Source organism: Musca domestica, unplaced genomic scaffold, assembly GCF_030504385.1.
Source record: "Musca domestica strain aabys unplaced genomic scaffold, Musca_domestica.polishedcontigs.V.1.1 1, whole genome shotgun sequence".
Classification (NCBI taxonomy): domain Eukaryota; kingdom Metazoa; phylum Arthropoda; class Insecta; order Diptera; family Muscidae; genus Musca; species Musca domestica.
In genome coordinates, this window is record NW_026712114.1 from 29,024,374 (window position 1) to 29,039,603 (window position 15,230).

The 15,230-nt window shown below is 34.5% G+C and overlaps 1 long non-coding RNA gene across 1 annotated transcript; it reads right to left on the reverse strand.

The window, feature by feature from the left end:
- Positions 1 to 214: 214 nt before the first annotated feature.
- Positions 215 to 822, reverse strand: LOC131803790 (uncharacterized). The gene is made up of 2 exons (XR_009342773.1): positions 600 to 822; positions 215 to 540 (listed from the first exon to the last, which is right to left on the reverse strand). It is a non-coding gene; the product is annotated as an uncharacterized LOC131803790 (long non-coding RNA).
- Positions 823 to 15,230: the final 14,408 nt, after the last annotated feature.

The window sequence follows — 15,230 nt, forward strand, 5'->3', positions numbered from 1 at the left end:
ACAAAAAATCAAAACTAATTTGTCAACAAGGGACAGATTTGAGAAATGTTTGTGGAACATAAGTGTTTCTCAAGCATTGTTGAAAAACTATATTTTTATAATATTGTTCTCAAGCTGTATTGTATTTTTGGTATGTTGGGGTGTTTTTATTCCCAACATACCAAATTGACTTGAGAATAATATTTTAATAAGCTTTCAAAAATAAGCCTTAAGCTTGAGAAAATCTTGAGAATGTATTGAGAAATGCTTGTTTAACAATTATAGAATAATCGAAAGGGAACCCTTATTCATAAGCTTATTCTTGTAATTGCAGAATAAGCTTACGAAAGTAATATTATATCAAGCTTATTTTTTCAATGGTATAAAATATTTATTTTTTAATTATTTTACACATTTCATTCATTGATCGCCATCCCAGCTGTCGCTGCCTCCTGTTGCATTGATACCTAGATGATTTCTTTCCCCTTATTTGAGCTTCCGCATCTCCTCCACTAATTCTTCACTTCTCTTGAATTCTTGCTACTTTTTGACGCCTCTATTCTGAAATGAGATTGAAATAATATACACTACAGATTCCCAAATTTATTATTCATCATTACCTTAGAGTTTCGTCCAGAAATGGGTCTTAAATTCGCGTGATTTTGATTTTAACCAAAGAAAATATTTTTTTTGTCGACAATTTTAACAAAAAAAAATCAAAACAAATTTGTCAACAAAGGACAGATTTGAGAAAAGTTTGTGCAAAAAAGTTTTTCTCTAGCATTGTTGAGGAATTCTTACGATAAACTATTTTCATAATATTATTCTCAAGCTGTATTGTATTTTTGGTATTTTGTCTCTCTATAAACAGAGAGAAATAATTTTTTAGCATTAATTCTTCAATTCCAAATTTTCTTTTTTCAAAACAACGTCGTGGGTAAAAATTAATGTTTTGCTATGACAATTCGGAGCTATAGCTTAAGGCTGGAAATACATAAAGCGCATATTTGGCTGGCTTAAGTCATCGGCTGGCTTCTTCGTAAATGAACAAAGGAGTTTTAGGTTGACCTAGTTCGATTTTGGCCCTAGGCTCCTTTGTTCATTTCCGAAGAAGCCAGCCGATGACTTAAGCCAGCCAAATAAGCGCTTTATGTATTCCCAGCTTTAGGCTGGGCAGAAGTCTTCCAATTTTGATGGTAATCGGGTAATATTTAGTGGGTGAAAAGGGCATGACACTTGTGTTAAATAAAATCAAATTTTTCATTAAAACGCGAATATTTTTGATCCCGGCTAAATCACAAAAAGACGAACAGGTCAATACTGACCGTTACGTAGATGCCGATAGTAAATACATCGGATATAAATAGCGAAATATGTACAATACATATATACAAAGAAAGGGGATGTTAGCTGGAATGCTTATATCTCAAGAATGGCTGGACCGATTTTGACAAATTTTTTCAATTCAGAATCCCCTCTTGGCATAAGAGAGTAAATCTAAAAAAGTCGCATAAAAATGTGCCAATAATGGTGTTATTATAGTTTTTGTAGCATTTTGTGACATTTTTTTATTTTTTCATATTTTTTATCGCATGCGATTTTTTCAATTTGACTTATAATATTGAAATGTATATTTTGTAAAATTTTTTCACCTTACAACACGAGTTGGGGTTATTATATACAGATTGCAATTATCGTCCGATCTTCACGAAAATTTTCTCAAAGGTAGGGTTAGGCTCAGAAGAGCTATTGTGTTCAAAGATGACCGCAATATATTTAGGGGTTGAAATGGCCCAACCACTAAAATGTTCCTAATTTTGCAGCCGTTATAAGGTCGCAAATAGAAACCAAAGGACAGCGGGTAGAATGGACCTCTACTTTTGTGTGAAAAAAATACCAACATTACTTACAGGCGATATCCGAAAAACACAAAAGGCGAACTTCTTGTTTTTTTTATGCTGATTTCGTTGATGAATATAGCCAAATATCGTAGACAAGCAAATCATATAGATGGGTCCAAATATGTAGATGCAGAACGGCTTCTTGCTTTTGGAGGTGATCGCAAAATATTAAGGGGCTCAAAAAGAATAGGGAAGAATTCTAGCTATTTAGATGAACATTGGATTATATTTAGCTGTAAAATGGACCACAACAGCTAACAGCACGACGGAATGCATAAATGTCCCTGGTCAAAATGGTAAGGGTAATATCTGGGCAGTGCTCCATGACAAAATTTAAAAAGCGAATTCTTCCAAAATGGACTTGGACATAAGGGTGCTTCTAACATATTGTAGTGTTGTAGGGTATCACATGGTCGGCCCCGCAGGTTTATAGCCTTTGCTTACTTGTTTTTTTTTTAATTGTAGTAAGATGTATTTATGTGCTCCAATATTTCTTACGGTGTATTCATAAAAATATACGACAGCACCTTCCTCATCGACTGCTCGAACAAAACTAAATATTCTCCCAAAACCAGTTAGAAAATTCAAAACAATTTATTTTTACAATTGTGTTGATGAACACACAGATATCCCATAGGATACTCGATGAGAAAGGTGCTGTCGGATATTTTTATGAATACACCGTAAGAAATATTGGTGCACTTAAATATATCTTACTACATATTTTAAACAAATATTTCCGAAATTGTAAAAATTAAAACTGTTTAGATTTATCTTTTTGATTGATTTCTGTTTGACAGAATTTGTATAAGAATTCACATTTTAGGACCCAACACAGGATATGAGTTTTTGATCAGAGTAAAATTTTACGACTATTTGCGTGTGCCTGTATATCAGCCTGTAGTAATCTGTATTATATTTTAAAGCGGCAACTTGGATGGTTAGCATGTTATGTCCGAAATTACTAAATACAAATTTCATCAAAATTATTTAAAATTTCTGAAAATATCAACTTATATATATGTTCGGAGGACATTTATATCATCTTTTTTTAAATGAATCATAATTGAAATAATTGTGTAAATATAGCTCCGAATTTCTACCAACGAATTCCGTTAAGAAATTGTAGCCAATTTTTTCAATGGAATTGTTCAAAACATACACAAGGAGTTCATTGTGAGTACTTAAGCACCTGGAAGGGAATTGTGTATATAGGTCCAACATATCGTATAGCCCCCATACAGCGGTACACCCCGATATTCGCTATTTAGATGATTATAGCCACATTTTCAATGTAGTTGTCACAAATTGGTACTACAGCCTATGACGTAAAATTGTCTATGTAGGTCCACTTCTTCATATAGCCCACATATAACCGCATCTACCTATATTTGTTATTAGAACAGTGTTGGCTTGTTTGTTCGGGATACCGTAGTATTTTGTTGTTGCAAAATGGTCAGGCTTTATCCCTTTATTGTTGTTTTTATGGAAACAACGTTTGTTTATTAGTGGAGAACGATGGTAATTTTGATTATATTAGAGACATATTTTTACCGGAATTGTTTCAAATTTCGTATTTGAAGTTCGTAACTAGTACGGTACGTTCAGTACTATGGCCTAAGAGAAAAAAATACCTATGGAGTACCACGTCTGCGTATATCCCCCATATAACGGTTTTACGTTGAGCGATATTTTTCGACAGAATTTTTTCGAATTTTGGCCTGGCAGAATTTAGCTGCTTTTTACTTGCCAGTTTTGAACTCGTAATATTTAGTACACATCCTTACAAAATATCTAGATTGTAAGTGCAGGATCCCTCATTTAAGATATTTAGAAATTTACAGGACTAAGGAACTCTGATCGAAAGACTATGTTAATATACCTTCCAATCGATTGAATATATTATTATTTTAACGGATTGTTCGTTGGATTTTGTTATTAAACTCATGCTGAGTTGACGCCAGAGTCGGATCAAAAATGGCCGAACTCTGCAGCCCTGGTAATATTTTCCAGACCATCATATGAAAGTTATGTTTATTGTAAATGTTGTCTGTTGTTGCAAAGGTATCATAAGTAGTCAACCGAAAAATCATATTTTCATACAAGGTCCATTGCGGTCATAGTTTAATACAAAATTTTATTATAATGTATATTTTTCTTGAATTATTTGCAAGCTACAAACAATTCGACTCAACCAAACCAAAAGTCATTTTTTAAAGTTAAGTCTGAAATGACTACATATTTGGCTTCATATCTTCAATAACTTTATAAATTTTGCAGCCATTACAGTTAAATGTTAGCCTTACAGATGTAGAAATTAAAACCAAAAATTCATGTTCCTAAAATGTGCGTGTCGATACAACATTACGAAATTTTCTATGAAATCTCTTCATTGAAATAAAATGAAAAATTGTGTGTTGAAATCCTTAGACATTTGAATGGCCATAAGCAAAATATTATTTTCTTTTTTTACTGACAAAAAAACACAGGTCATAACACACGAAACGTCAATGTTTATTTACAAAATTCTTCTGAAAAACCAAATAATATTTTTTTATTTTTGTTATTAGTGAATTTGTGTTGTTTCTACAGATTATGAGTCACATAACATTCCTATTTGAATCCACACGCAATTGCAATTAAGGCCATAAAATACTTTTTTTGAGAGTATTTGTCGTCTTTCTGTGATTAGTAACTCCAACAACAGCATTCACATATGTTTTAGTTTTACGACAAACATACATATGTTATGGTAATTTGTCTACCATAATATCAACAAAATTTTGCATTTGATTTGTTTGCTTAAAAGAACCTGAGCCTGAATTTAAGAAAAGTTTTCTTCAGGATTTTAAAAAACTCACTAAAATAGTGATTTATTTATGAACTCCACCATACATAGTATGGAGGGTGTATTATGTTAGTCATTCCGTTTGTAATTCATAGAAATAATAATTTTAGACCCAACAAAGTATATATACAGGGTGAGATAAAAAAAACTGCAACAAAGTCAAATGTCATATTTTTTACATTTTTTAAATTTTAATGAATGAAAGCAAAAAATGTCGGAAATAGCATCAAATTTTAGAATAAGTTTAGATTTGTTCGAATTGGTCAGCTTTGTCACGAATTATGGCTAATGAAACCATCACACGCTGCCCGAATGTTGCTCTGCGGCATTTTGGTCCATTCCCGGCGAAGCACTTGCTTGATGTGATCGACACCTCGGTATTTTTTAGTGCCAACCTTGCATTCCAAATTACTCCACACACAATAGTCCAACCCCATTTTGTAACCATTCTTGGGTGGCGCGTGATGAGTGCGATGGCTGAGTCCTATTGGAATGTCCACGGTCTGCGGCCAAAACGTTTGCGTGCCTAAGGCTTTAATACACCTTTTCAAGATAATATTTGGCATTTATTCTGATGCCACAGATTAATACGAGCGGAGAGCGACCATCGACTATTATGGCGGGCCACACCATCACCATGGCCGACGCTTGAGTTCTGGTGGCCAACCGGTGCCAACCGAAGGTGCGCATTTTCAGCTGACCTCTTTGGGTAACGAATGTTTTCTCATCGGAGAAAACCAAATTCGGCAGTTCACCACTTTCGGCCAAATGAAGCAACTCTTTAGCTCTATCGAGAATATTTAAGTTCTTGCTCTTTTTGGATAGAGGTCAGCTGAAAATGTCCAGTAGCTCTCCGCTCGTATTAATCCACAGTGGCATCAGAATATTATCGCGAAAATATTCTGGAGGGTGTATTAAAACCTTGGATAAGCAAATATTTTGGCCGCAGACCTTGGACATTCCAACAGGACTCAGCACCCTGGCCACCAAAATCTCCAGATACTGATCCGTTGGATTATTGTGTGTGGAGTATTATTGACACTAAAAAATACCAAAGTATCGAATCGAATCGAAAGTATCTCACCCTGTTTATCTTCGACCCATTTGCCTTTTATTGTGTACCGAATATGTAATATTCCAAATTTCATCCTCTTTAGGTTACATAATCATTTATAGCTATAGCTCCCATATGTATTCCTTATCCGATTTGTTAAATTTATCCTCCAAAGCCGTAAGATGCAATCCCTAACAACGACACTCGGAGAAACATGTCGAATACGTCTCAGAAATACTTTTGCCAAATTTTTGTCGATATCGGTTCAGATTTTAATATAGCTCCCATATATGTCTTTATTCCATTTCAAGTTTATTGTACACCAAATGGTGAATATAGAATGAATTGAATGGATTTTGGCTCATACGAATTTGGTCTGGAAGAAAGTGTATTAAATTTGATGAAAATTGCTTAAAATAAAGCTATAGGTCCCATGTATATGTTTCGTCAGATTTTATATTTTACCCGCAAAATACTCTCCACAACCTCTACATTTGGTGCCAACTACCTGATACAGGAAATAAATACCTCTGCTAAATTTTATTGAGATCGGTTTAGATTTATGTTCTTTTCGCTTTAAATCTATAATACGCACTCAAAAAACGAACATAGTTGGTGTGTTTTAATTCCTATTAAATTCCCCATAAAACCGTTTATTTGTTATCTGCATCTACTATGTATGCAGAGTGGTGTAGTGTATTCTAAAATCGACCCAGCCCGACTTTGATCTTTCTTTACTGGTTTAAAGTCGTAATTTTCAGGATTTTTATACAAGGAGTTTTTAAATATATTTTGAAGGACTATACGCATAGATATTTAGAAACGTGTGTTTTCAAGGACCAATCCTGATTTTCTAATAAAGATACAATTTTTATACCCACAACACTATGCGTTGGGGGTATTATAAGTTTGATTGGGCCAAAAATTATGTAACACCACGAAATATTGGTTCCCCACATAGGTAACTATGTATGGATCTTCCTATCTCGCCGAGCTGAGTCGATCTAGCTATGTATGTCCGTCCGTCTGTCCATGTTAATTTGTAATCACTCTACAGGTCGCAATTATGGCACGATCTTCACGAAATTTAGAATGGAAGTGGGGCTAGGGTCAGAATATAACCCTATTTCTTTTGGAGATGATCGCATAATATTTAGATGTTGAAATGGACCAAAAACTGAAAAAATTCCTGAATTTACAGTTGCTCTACAGGTCGCAATTATAGTCCAATCGACGCGGAAGTTAGTATGGGGCTAGATCATAAGGCTGGGCAGAAGCCTTCCAATTTTGATGGTCATCTGGTAATAATTAGTGGGTGAAATAGGCCACAATATTTGTGTTAAATAAAAGTCAAATTTTCCATTAAACCGCGAATATTTTTAATCCCGGCGAAATCACAAATTGACGAAAAGGTCATTACGTAGATGCCAATAATAAATATATCGGATATAAATAGTGAAATATATACAATGTGTGTATACAAAGGGAGGGGATGTTAGCTAGAATGCTTATATCTCAAGAATGGCTGGACTGATTTTGACAAATTTTGTCAATTCAGAATGCCTTCTTGGCATAAAAGTATAAAATCTAAAAAATCGCATAAAAATATGTCAATAATGATGTTAATACAGTTTTTGTAAAATTCTGTGACATTTTTTTTTTTACTTTTTCATATTTTTTATCGCATGCGATTTTTTCAATTTGACTTGTAATATTGAAGTGTATATTTTTTGTAATATTTTTTCACCTTACAACACAGGTTGGGGTTATATACAGATTATTTTTATTTTATTATTATCCGATCCTCAAGAAACTTTTCACAAGGGTAGGGTAAATCTCAGAAGGGATTGGCCGATTGGTTTTAATGATGTCCGCAATATATTTGGAGGTTGAAATGGACCAACAACTAAAAATGTTCCTGATTTTGAAGCCGTTATAAAGGTCACAAATTGAAACCAAAGGACACAAAATCTCGCATGAAGTTCGAGATTAGGACTGCGAGTAGAATGGATTACTACTTTTGTGTGAAGAAATACCAACATTATTTACAGGCGATATCCGAAATACACAAAAGGCGAACTTCTGGCTTTTTTATGCTGATTTCGTTATTGGGCAAATATCCCTGGTCAGGTCAGTGCTCCGTGACATAATTTCAAAAAAGAAATCTTCCAATATCGATCTGAATATAAGGGGGCTTCTAACATATTGTAGTGTTGTAGGGTGTCACATGGTCGGCCCCGCACGACTATAGCCTTTGCTTACTTGTATAATATATTTTGAAGGACTATACGCATAGATATTTAGAAACGTGTGTTTTCAAGGACCAATCCTGATTTTCTAATAAAGATACAATTTTTTTAAAATAATATTTCAAAGACATATTTTTTTAAAAAAAATTAGGTATAAATTCTTTCATCTTCTTTCCATGCTATCGAACTTGCTTTCTTGACTTAACAAAAATTCATTAAATGCTACATTGTTGCAAACTAAATGTATACGCTAACAACTTCATTGTAGCCACTTCAAATTTCAGTTAATTTTTAATTGCAAATTGTTTGATACCATATCTTGATGAACAATTCGTGTATGGCGAATTGCAACATTTTGCTTTGCATGTATTGCACAACCCCGGCTGAGATGCACCCGCATGTCTTGCCTATTAAAATTTGAAAATGTTTAACATTCGAGTCGCCGTCAGTGTAATTTTGGCTTAATATTATGGTGACAACATACTTATAAAAATGTTGCAATTATATGAGTAATTAGTGTGGACATAATTTTGTTAATAAAAAGCAACATTTTTGGCTTACAGATAATCAGTGGGTGTATAGCATAGACAGGTGTCTTCCTAAAATTAAGGTCAGTAACTCTTAGAATTCAGTGAGCGTTCGTTAAATCAAGTTTCTTTTCATATTCTGAATATGATTTCTACACATCCTTCTTTACCATATAATTCTCCATTGCAAAAATCATTTTATTACATTTTTAACAAATATCATCAAATTGGCAAAAATCCCCAAACACGTTCAAGCACTGTTCAAAATTCGGATACATGTTAAAGTAAGCCATCCACACACACTAATATCATTTTCACACAGCCTGTTTCAATCCGACTCTTCGTGTTTCAACTCATTATATTGATTTATTGCTTTTACGCATATTCTCAGTGCTACAGTGCTAAATGTTTCACTTTTGTTTAAATCCTGATATTTGAGACTCTACAAACCTGCATTACAACTTGACGCACTCATTTCGAACACCTTTGATCATTCCGATCGAAACAAGCGACAGAAATGCCAATTGCAACAGCGCCGAATACACTTGTGCCTATACTCTGATTAGATCGATAAGCAAAAGTTAAAATATTATCAGACCACAAAAAAATGAAAAAAAAAAAAAAAAAACAAAGCAGGATTGCGAAAAAAAAAACTAAAACAGAGCATTTTAATACGATATTTATCCCACGGTTTTGGATGTCATTTGCAAGTGTAAGGCATTAAATTATAGTACACTTTGTCACAACAAATGCCCGCACCATTTCAAATGATATTCATCTCCATGTGAGGTTTTGAACGTGGGTAGTCGTAGTTGGTCGGTCAGTAATGCCATTAGTTAGTGTTTTTTTATTTATTTATTTTTTTTTTTTTTGAAAATTTTAATTGAGGCTTGTTGTGCAGTTTTCCAAAATGAAAAAGTCTCAAAAATTCACTGTGGTTTGGAAGATGATAATATGATTATGACCAAATTAATCAGAATATATCAAGAGAGGTAATAACCGCAGTCCCTAAGTACCTTCTCTAAAATGAACAATCCGCATCAATGAAGTTTCTCCAGTGAAACACGACACTATGATATCTCATTTTAAGGGGCACATCGGCAGTATATTTCATCATACCAGTTCTGACTTACTGACTGGCTTAGGTGAAACCAGGTGAAACGTCTGAAGTCATAACCTTGAAATAGGACACGAAGGTCACTGATGGTATGAAGGCGAGCTAGATCTTTGATTTTTGGGAAGTTCACGAGGGGTGATTTAAGTAGTGATAAAATTTAACGAGCCATCAGACTGACTTTTTTATTACTTTAAAGGTACAGAAATTACTAGAATGCACAACGTTTTTATACCCTACACCACAAGGTGGTCAGGGTATTATGTCTTTGTGCATTTGTTTGTAACAGGCAAAAGGAAACAAGATAGACCCATAGTTCCTTTTGATGATCTGCATAGAATCACATTCTGAGTCGATTTATGCATGTCCGTCCGTCCGTCTGTCCGTCCGTCCATGTATTTTTGTAAACAAAGTACAGATCGCATTTATTGCCCTATCCAGATGAAATTTGGCACAAATCATTTGTTTGGCCCAAGGACGAACCCTATTGAAATTGGAGATAATCGGTCAAAATTTGGATATAGCTCCCATATATATCCTCGTCCGATTTGCCTTTTATTGTGAACCAAACGTGTAATATCAGCCCGAACAGTATGGAATTTTGCACATACACCAAATTAAGCCTGAAAATAAGTATGCCAAATTTGATCGAAATCGGTTCAGATATAGCTATAGCTCCCATATATATATTTCATCCGATTTGCCATTTTTGTCGTTCGCAGCCGTAATATGCACTTTGTAACAACAATATTTGGGGAAATATATCAAATACAGCTCAGAAATACATTTGCTAAATTTTATCGAGATCGGTTCAGATTTGGATATAGCTCCCATATATAACTTCGTCCGATTTACATTTGATTGTGCACCAAACGTCTAATATTTGTCCAAATTGGATGAAATTTGGCACTTACGACCGAACTGAGTCTAGAAGCTAGTATGTCAAATTTGGTGAAGATCGGTTCAGATATAGCTATAGCTCCCATATATACTGTTCATCCGATTTGTCACATTTGTTACCCACAGCCGTAATATGCACTCCGCAACAACGATATTCAGGGAAATATATGAAATACAGCTCAGAAATATCTTTGCCAAATTTTATCGAGATCGGTTTCGATTTGGATATAGCTCCCATATATATTTTTATCCGATTTCAAATTAAAAGATACAAATGCATCGGCATATTTAGTCCTTTGAACTTTAAATTATAATTATAATCATAGCGTGTATGATTGAATTCTCCTATAAATATATACTATAAAAACTTTTAATTGTTATGCGGAGCTCTACTAAATCAGCAAAGTGGTGTAGGGTATCATAAAGTCGGCCCCGCCCGACTTTAAAACTTTCTTTACTGGTTATTATATGACTTCCTGAACCCGGTGCGCTTCGCAACCCATTTTCCTTTTATATGCATACAAAATTTGATATAAAAATATTTGGTGGTTTTTTAATAAACATAAAAAATAAAGAATTTAAGAGAACAATATTTTCGTTTGTTTTCCCTTCAGGAGCGTAAACAAACATGTCGATAGGTCTGCCCTCACGTGAACATCCTAAATATAGTCCACATACACTTACTGCCATTTCTAAGCTACTCGTCCGACTGCTCCTAACATTATTCCAGTGACAGCCATTATAGCATTTTGGTGAGAATTTTTCAGAGAAAAGTGATGGTGATAGTTTGATTTCAAGTATGATAGTTTGATTTCTTTATATTTGACTGGAAAACCACAAGTGGCTATCGTTGGAACACTCCAGCATTTAAATGTGAATAAATCTTTTGTGTCTCGTACCATCGCTCGTTAACGTGATGCAGGTAGCGTACCCGACGTCAAAGAAGTGGACGGGAGAAAAACAGCAACATCAACAGAAATGATTCGAAAAGTAAAGAAGCGACTTGATCGAAACCCGCGCCGCAGTGGCCGAAAAATGGCTAGTCAACAGAAATGATTCGAAAAGTAAAGGAGCGACTTTATCGAAACCCGCGCCGCAGTGACCGAAGAATGGCTAGTCAGCTCAACATATCGCAATATTCCATTCGGCAAATATTGAAAAATGAGCTCGGGGTAAACCCATTGAAATTCCAAAAAGTGCAAGAACTTACACCGCATGGCCGAAAGTGGTGAACTGCCAAATTTGGTTTTCTCCGATGAGAAAACAATCGTTGTCCAGCAGTTTTGTAAACAAACAAAAATGTCGTGTTTACTTTCCCGAGAGGTCAGCTATAAATATGCACCTTCGGTTGGCCACCAGAACTCAAGCGCTGCCACAATTTGAAATTTGTGGGTCGTCATAAAAGCCAATGTTCGCTCTCCGCACGTATTAATCGACCGTGACATCAGAATAAATGCCGAATATTATCCCGAAAATATTCTGGAGGGTGTATGAAGGCCTTGGGCACGCAGACCTTGGACATTCCAACAGGACTCAGCATTATCGCACTCAACACGCTCCACCTAAGAATGGTTACAAAATGAGGTTCTTCGCTTTATTTCCGGCGCATTTGATGCTATTTCCGACATTTTTGCTTTCATTCAATAAAATTTCAGAAAAAATGTAAAAATTATGGAATTTGACTTTTTGCAGTTTTTTTATCTCACCTTGTAAATTTGTAGAATATTTCTATTTGCTACAATCTCGTTTAAAAATATTTTATAACCATTTATAAAAACCCTAAAACTAATTCGATTGAGAATTAAAATGTTCTACCCAAAAAAAATCGTATCGTTATTATAATATTGCTACACGCTATAAATGTAAAACAAAAGGACTTCAAGAAGCTAAAACCGAAAATTTCAAAAATATAGAAGAGGGTGATCTTTACACCACTATTTAGGTTACTTTGAGATATGGATTTCATTTTCATAATCTACTGATTTATTCCTGTAATAATTATTTTTTGTTTTGTGTTTTGTTTGCTATATTAAAGCCTTGGGCACGAAAATGAGGTTCTTCGCTTAATTTCCAGCGCAAAATGGCCACCAAAATCTCCAGATGCCAATCCGTTGGAATATTGTGTCTGGAGTAATGTGGAAAGCAAGGTTGACACTAAAAAACATCAAAGTGTTGATCACCTCAAACAAGCGCTTCGCCGGGAATGAGCCAAAATACCGCAGAGCTACATTCGGGTAGCGTGTGATGGTCTCATTTGCCGTTTGAAACCCATAATTCGTGCCAAAGGTGACCAACTCGAACAAATCTAAACCTAATCTAAAATTTGATGCTATTTCCGACATTTTTTTGCTTTCATTCAATAATATTAAAGAAAATGTCAAAATTATGGTGTTTGACTTTGTTGCAGCCTTTTTATCTCACCCTCTACATCGGATGAAACATATATATGGGATCTATAGCCGATTTTCACCAAATGTGAAGTAATTGCTTCTAGACTGAATTCGGTTGGAATTGCCAAAATGTACTCTATTTGGATTGATGTTAACCATCTGCTGCACAACAAACCTCAAACCAGTCGAAGATATATATGGGAGCTATATCAAAATTTGGACCGATTCTCACGGCCTTGGGCCAACTAAATGTTCGGAAAATGTCATCTCAATCGGATAATAAATGTGACCTGCATTTTGTTCACAAAAATACATGGACAGACGACTGACAATATGTGGTGAAGGGTATAAAAACATTTACCACCTTCTATAATTTGTTGACTGACTTTTAAGACACAGAGTTCTTAAACTGCTTTTTGCAAACCCTCCACCTTTCCAAAGACTGATGGGAAACCAAATCAACATCAAGATGTAAATAAATTTCAAGAAAACTGAAATATCTGCCATGTTTGCCACTGTACAACCAACATCTCATTGCAACTGTAAATTTCCCCTGGGGGTTGGTTTTTGGTTACTCCTTTGCGCGCATTCATTGAGTTAATGTGTTTTTTCCTTTTGTACATGGCGAAACAAATGAGACAAGCATGTGTCTATTTCACAAATCTCAGTCACCCGGCTCTAGTCATTTTCAAATTCAAACGTTTGCCACAAATTAATTTTCGTTATATTTTTTTGCATTACGAAGAAAAAAAAAACACAAATATTTCTCATATGTTGGCAAATCAGGCGGAATGTAGTATTAATATTGTGACGGCTGGGTTAAGTTTCTAAAAAAACATGTCCAACGTTTAAGCTTTGGACCTGCAACGCTCATTTGTTTCCTTAATGAGGAACATGCTTAATGAAACATTATTTTGGGATGTTTCTAAAACACAATTTGAAATTTGTTCACAGGTTTGTAAAGGAAATTTGCATTTTTGTGTTGTAGATTAGTAAATAATCAGTAGTTGGGACATGTTTAGCTTTGTGTGATATATTGGCAAATTTATGCATTTTGTTATTGATATTAATCGTGGCAAGTAATTGCCGATTGATTGATATACTTTTTTCTAAATGTAATAATGTTTTCTTCTGATAGAGAATGTATTTTTAATAAACAAGTAAGCAAAGGCTATAGTCGTGCTAAGCCGACTATGTTATACCCTATAACACTACAATATGTTAGAAGCCCCCTTAAGTCCAAATTCATATTTTAAGATTTCGCATTTGAAATTAGAATTTTTTTTTTAATTTGGAATTTGGAATGTCCCGAATCATTTGCCCAATATTTATGTACTCCGTCGTGCGGTTAGTTGTTGTAGTCGATTTTACAGTTAAATATAATCCAAAGGTCATCCAAAATGTTAGAATTCTTCCCAGTCCTTAAGTCTTTCCACAGACGTGTCGATTGGCTTCAATTGTGTGATCGGAAAAACATTTCTGTTTTTCGTAATTTGAAACCCTAAATATTTTGCAATCATCTCGAAAAGCAAGAAGCCCCTCTGTATCTCCAATTTAGACTCATCTATATGATTTGCTTGTCTACGATATTTGGCTAAATTCGTCAACGAAATCAGCATAAAAAAGCCAGAAGTTCGCCTTTTGTGTATTTCGGATATCGCCTGTAAGTAATGCTAGTATTTTTTAGTGATCCATTATACCCGCTGTCAAAGGATTTCGTGTCCTTTGGTTTCTATTTGTGACTTCTATAACGGCTGAAAAATCAGAAAAATTTTTAGTTGTTGGTCCATTTCAACCCCTAATATATTGCGAACATCTTTGAAAACAATAGGAACATTTCCGTGAGGATTGGACGATATTTGCAATACTTATATAATATCCCCAACCTGTGTTGTAAGGTGAAAAAATATTACAAAATATACACTTCAATATTATAAGTCAAATTGAAAAAATCGCATGCGATAAAAAAAATGAAAATATAAAAAAAATGTCACACAATACTACAAAATCTAAATTAACATCATTATTGGCATATTTTTCTGCGATTTTTTTAGATTTTGTACTTTAATGACAGGTGGGCATTCTGAATTGACAAAATTTTTCAAAATCGGTCCAGCCATTCTTGAGATATAAGTATTCTAACTAACATCCCTTTCCTTTGTATATACACATTGTATATATTTCGCTATATATAACCGATATATTTACTCTCGGCATCTACGCAACGGTCAGAATTGACCTGTTCGTCTATTTGTGATTTCGCCGGGA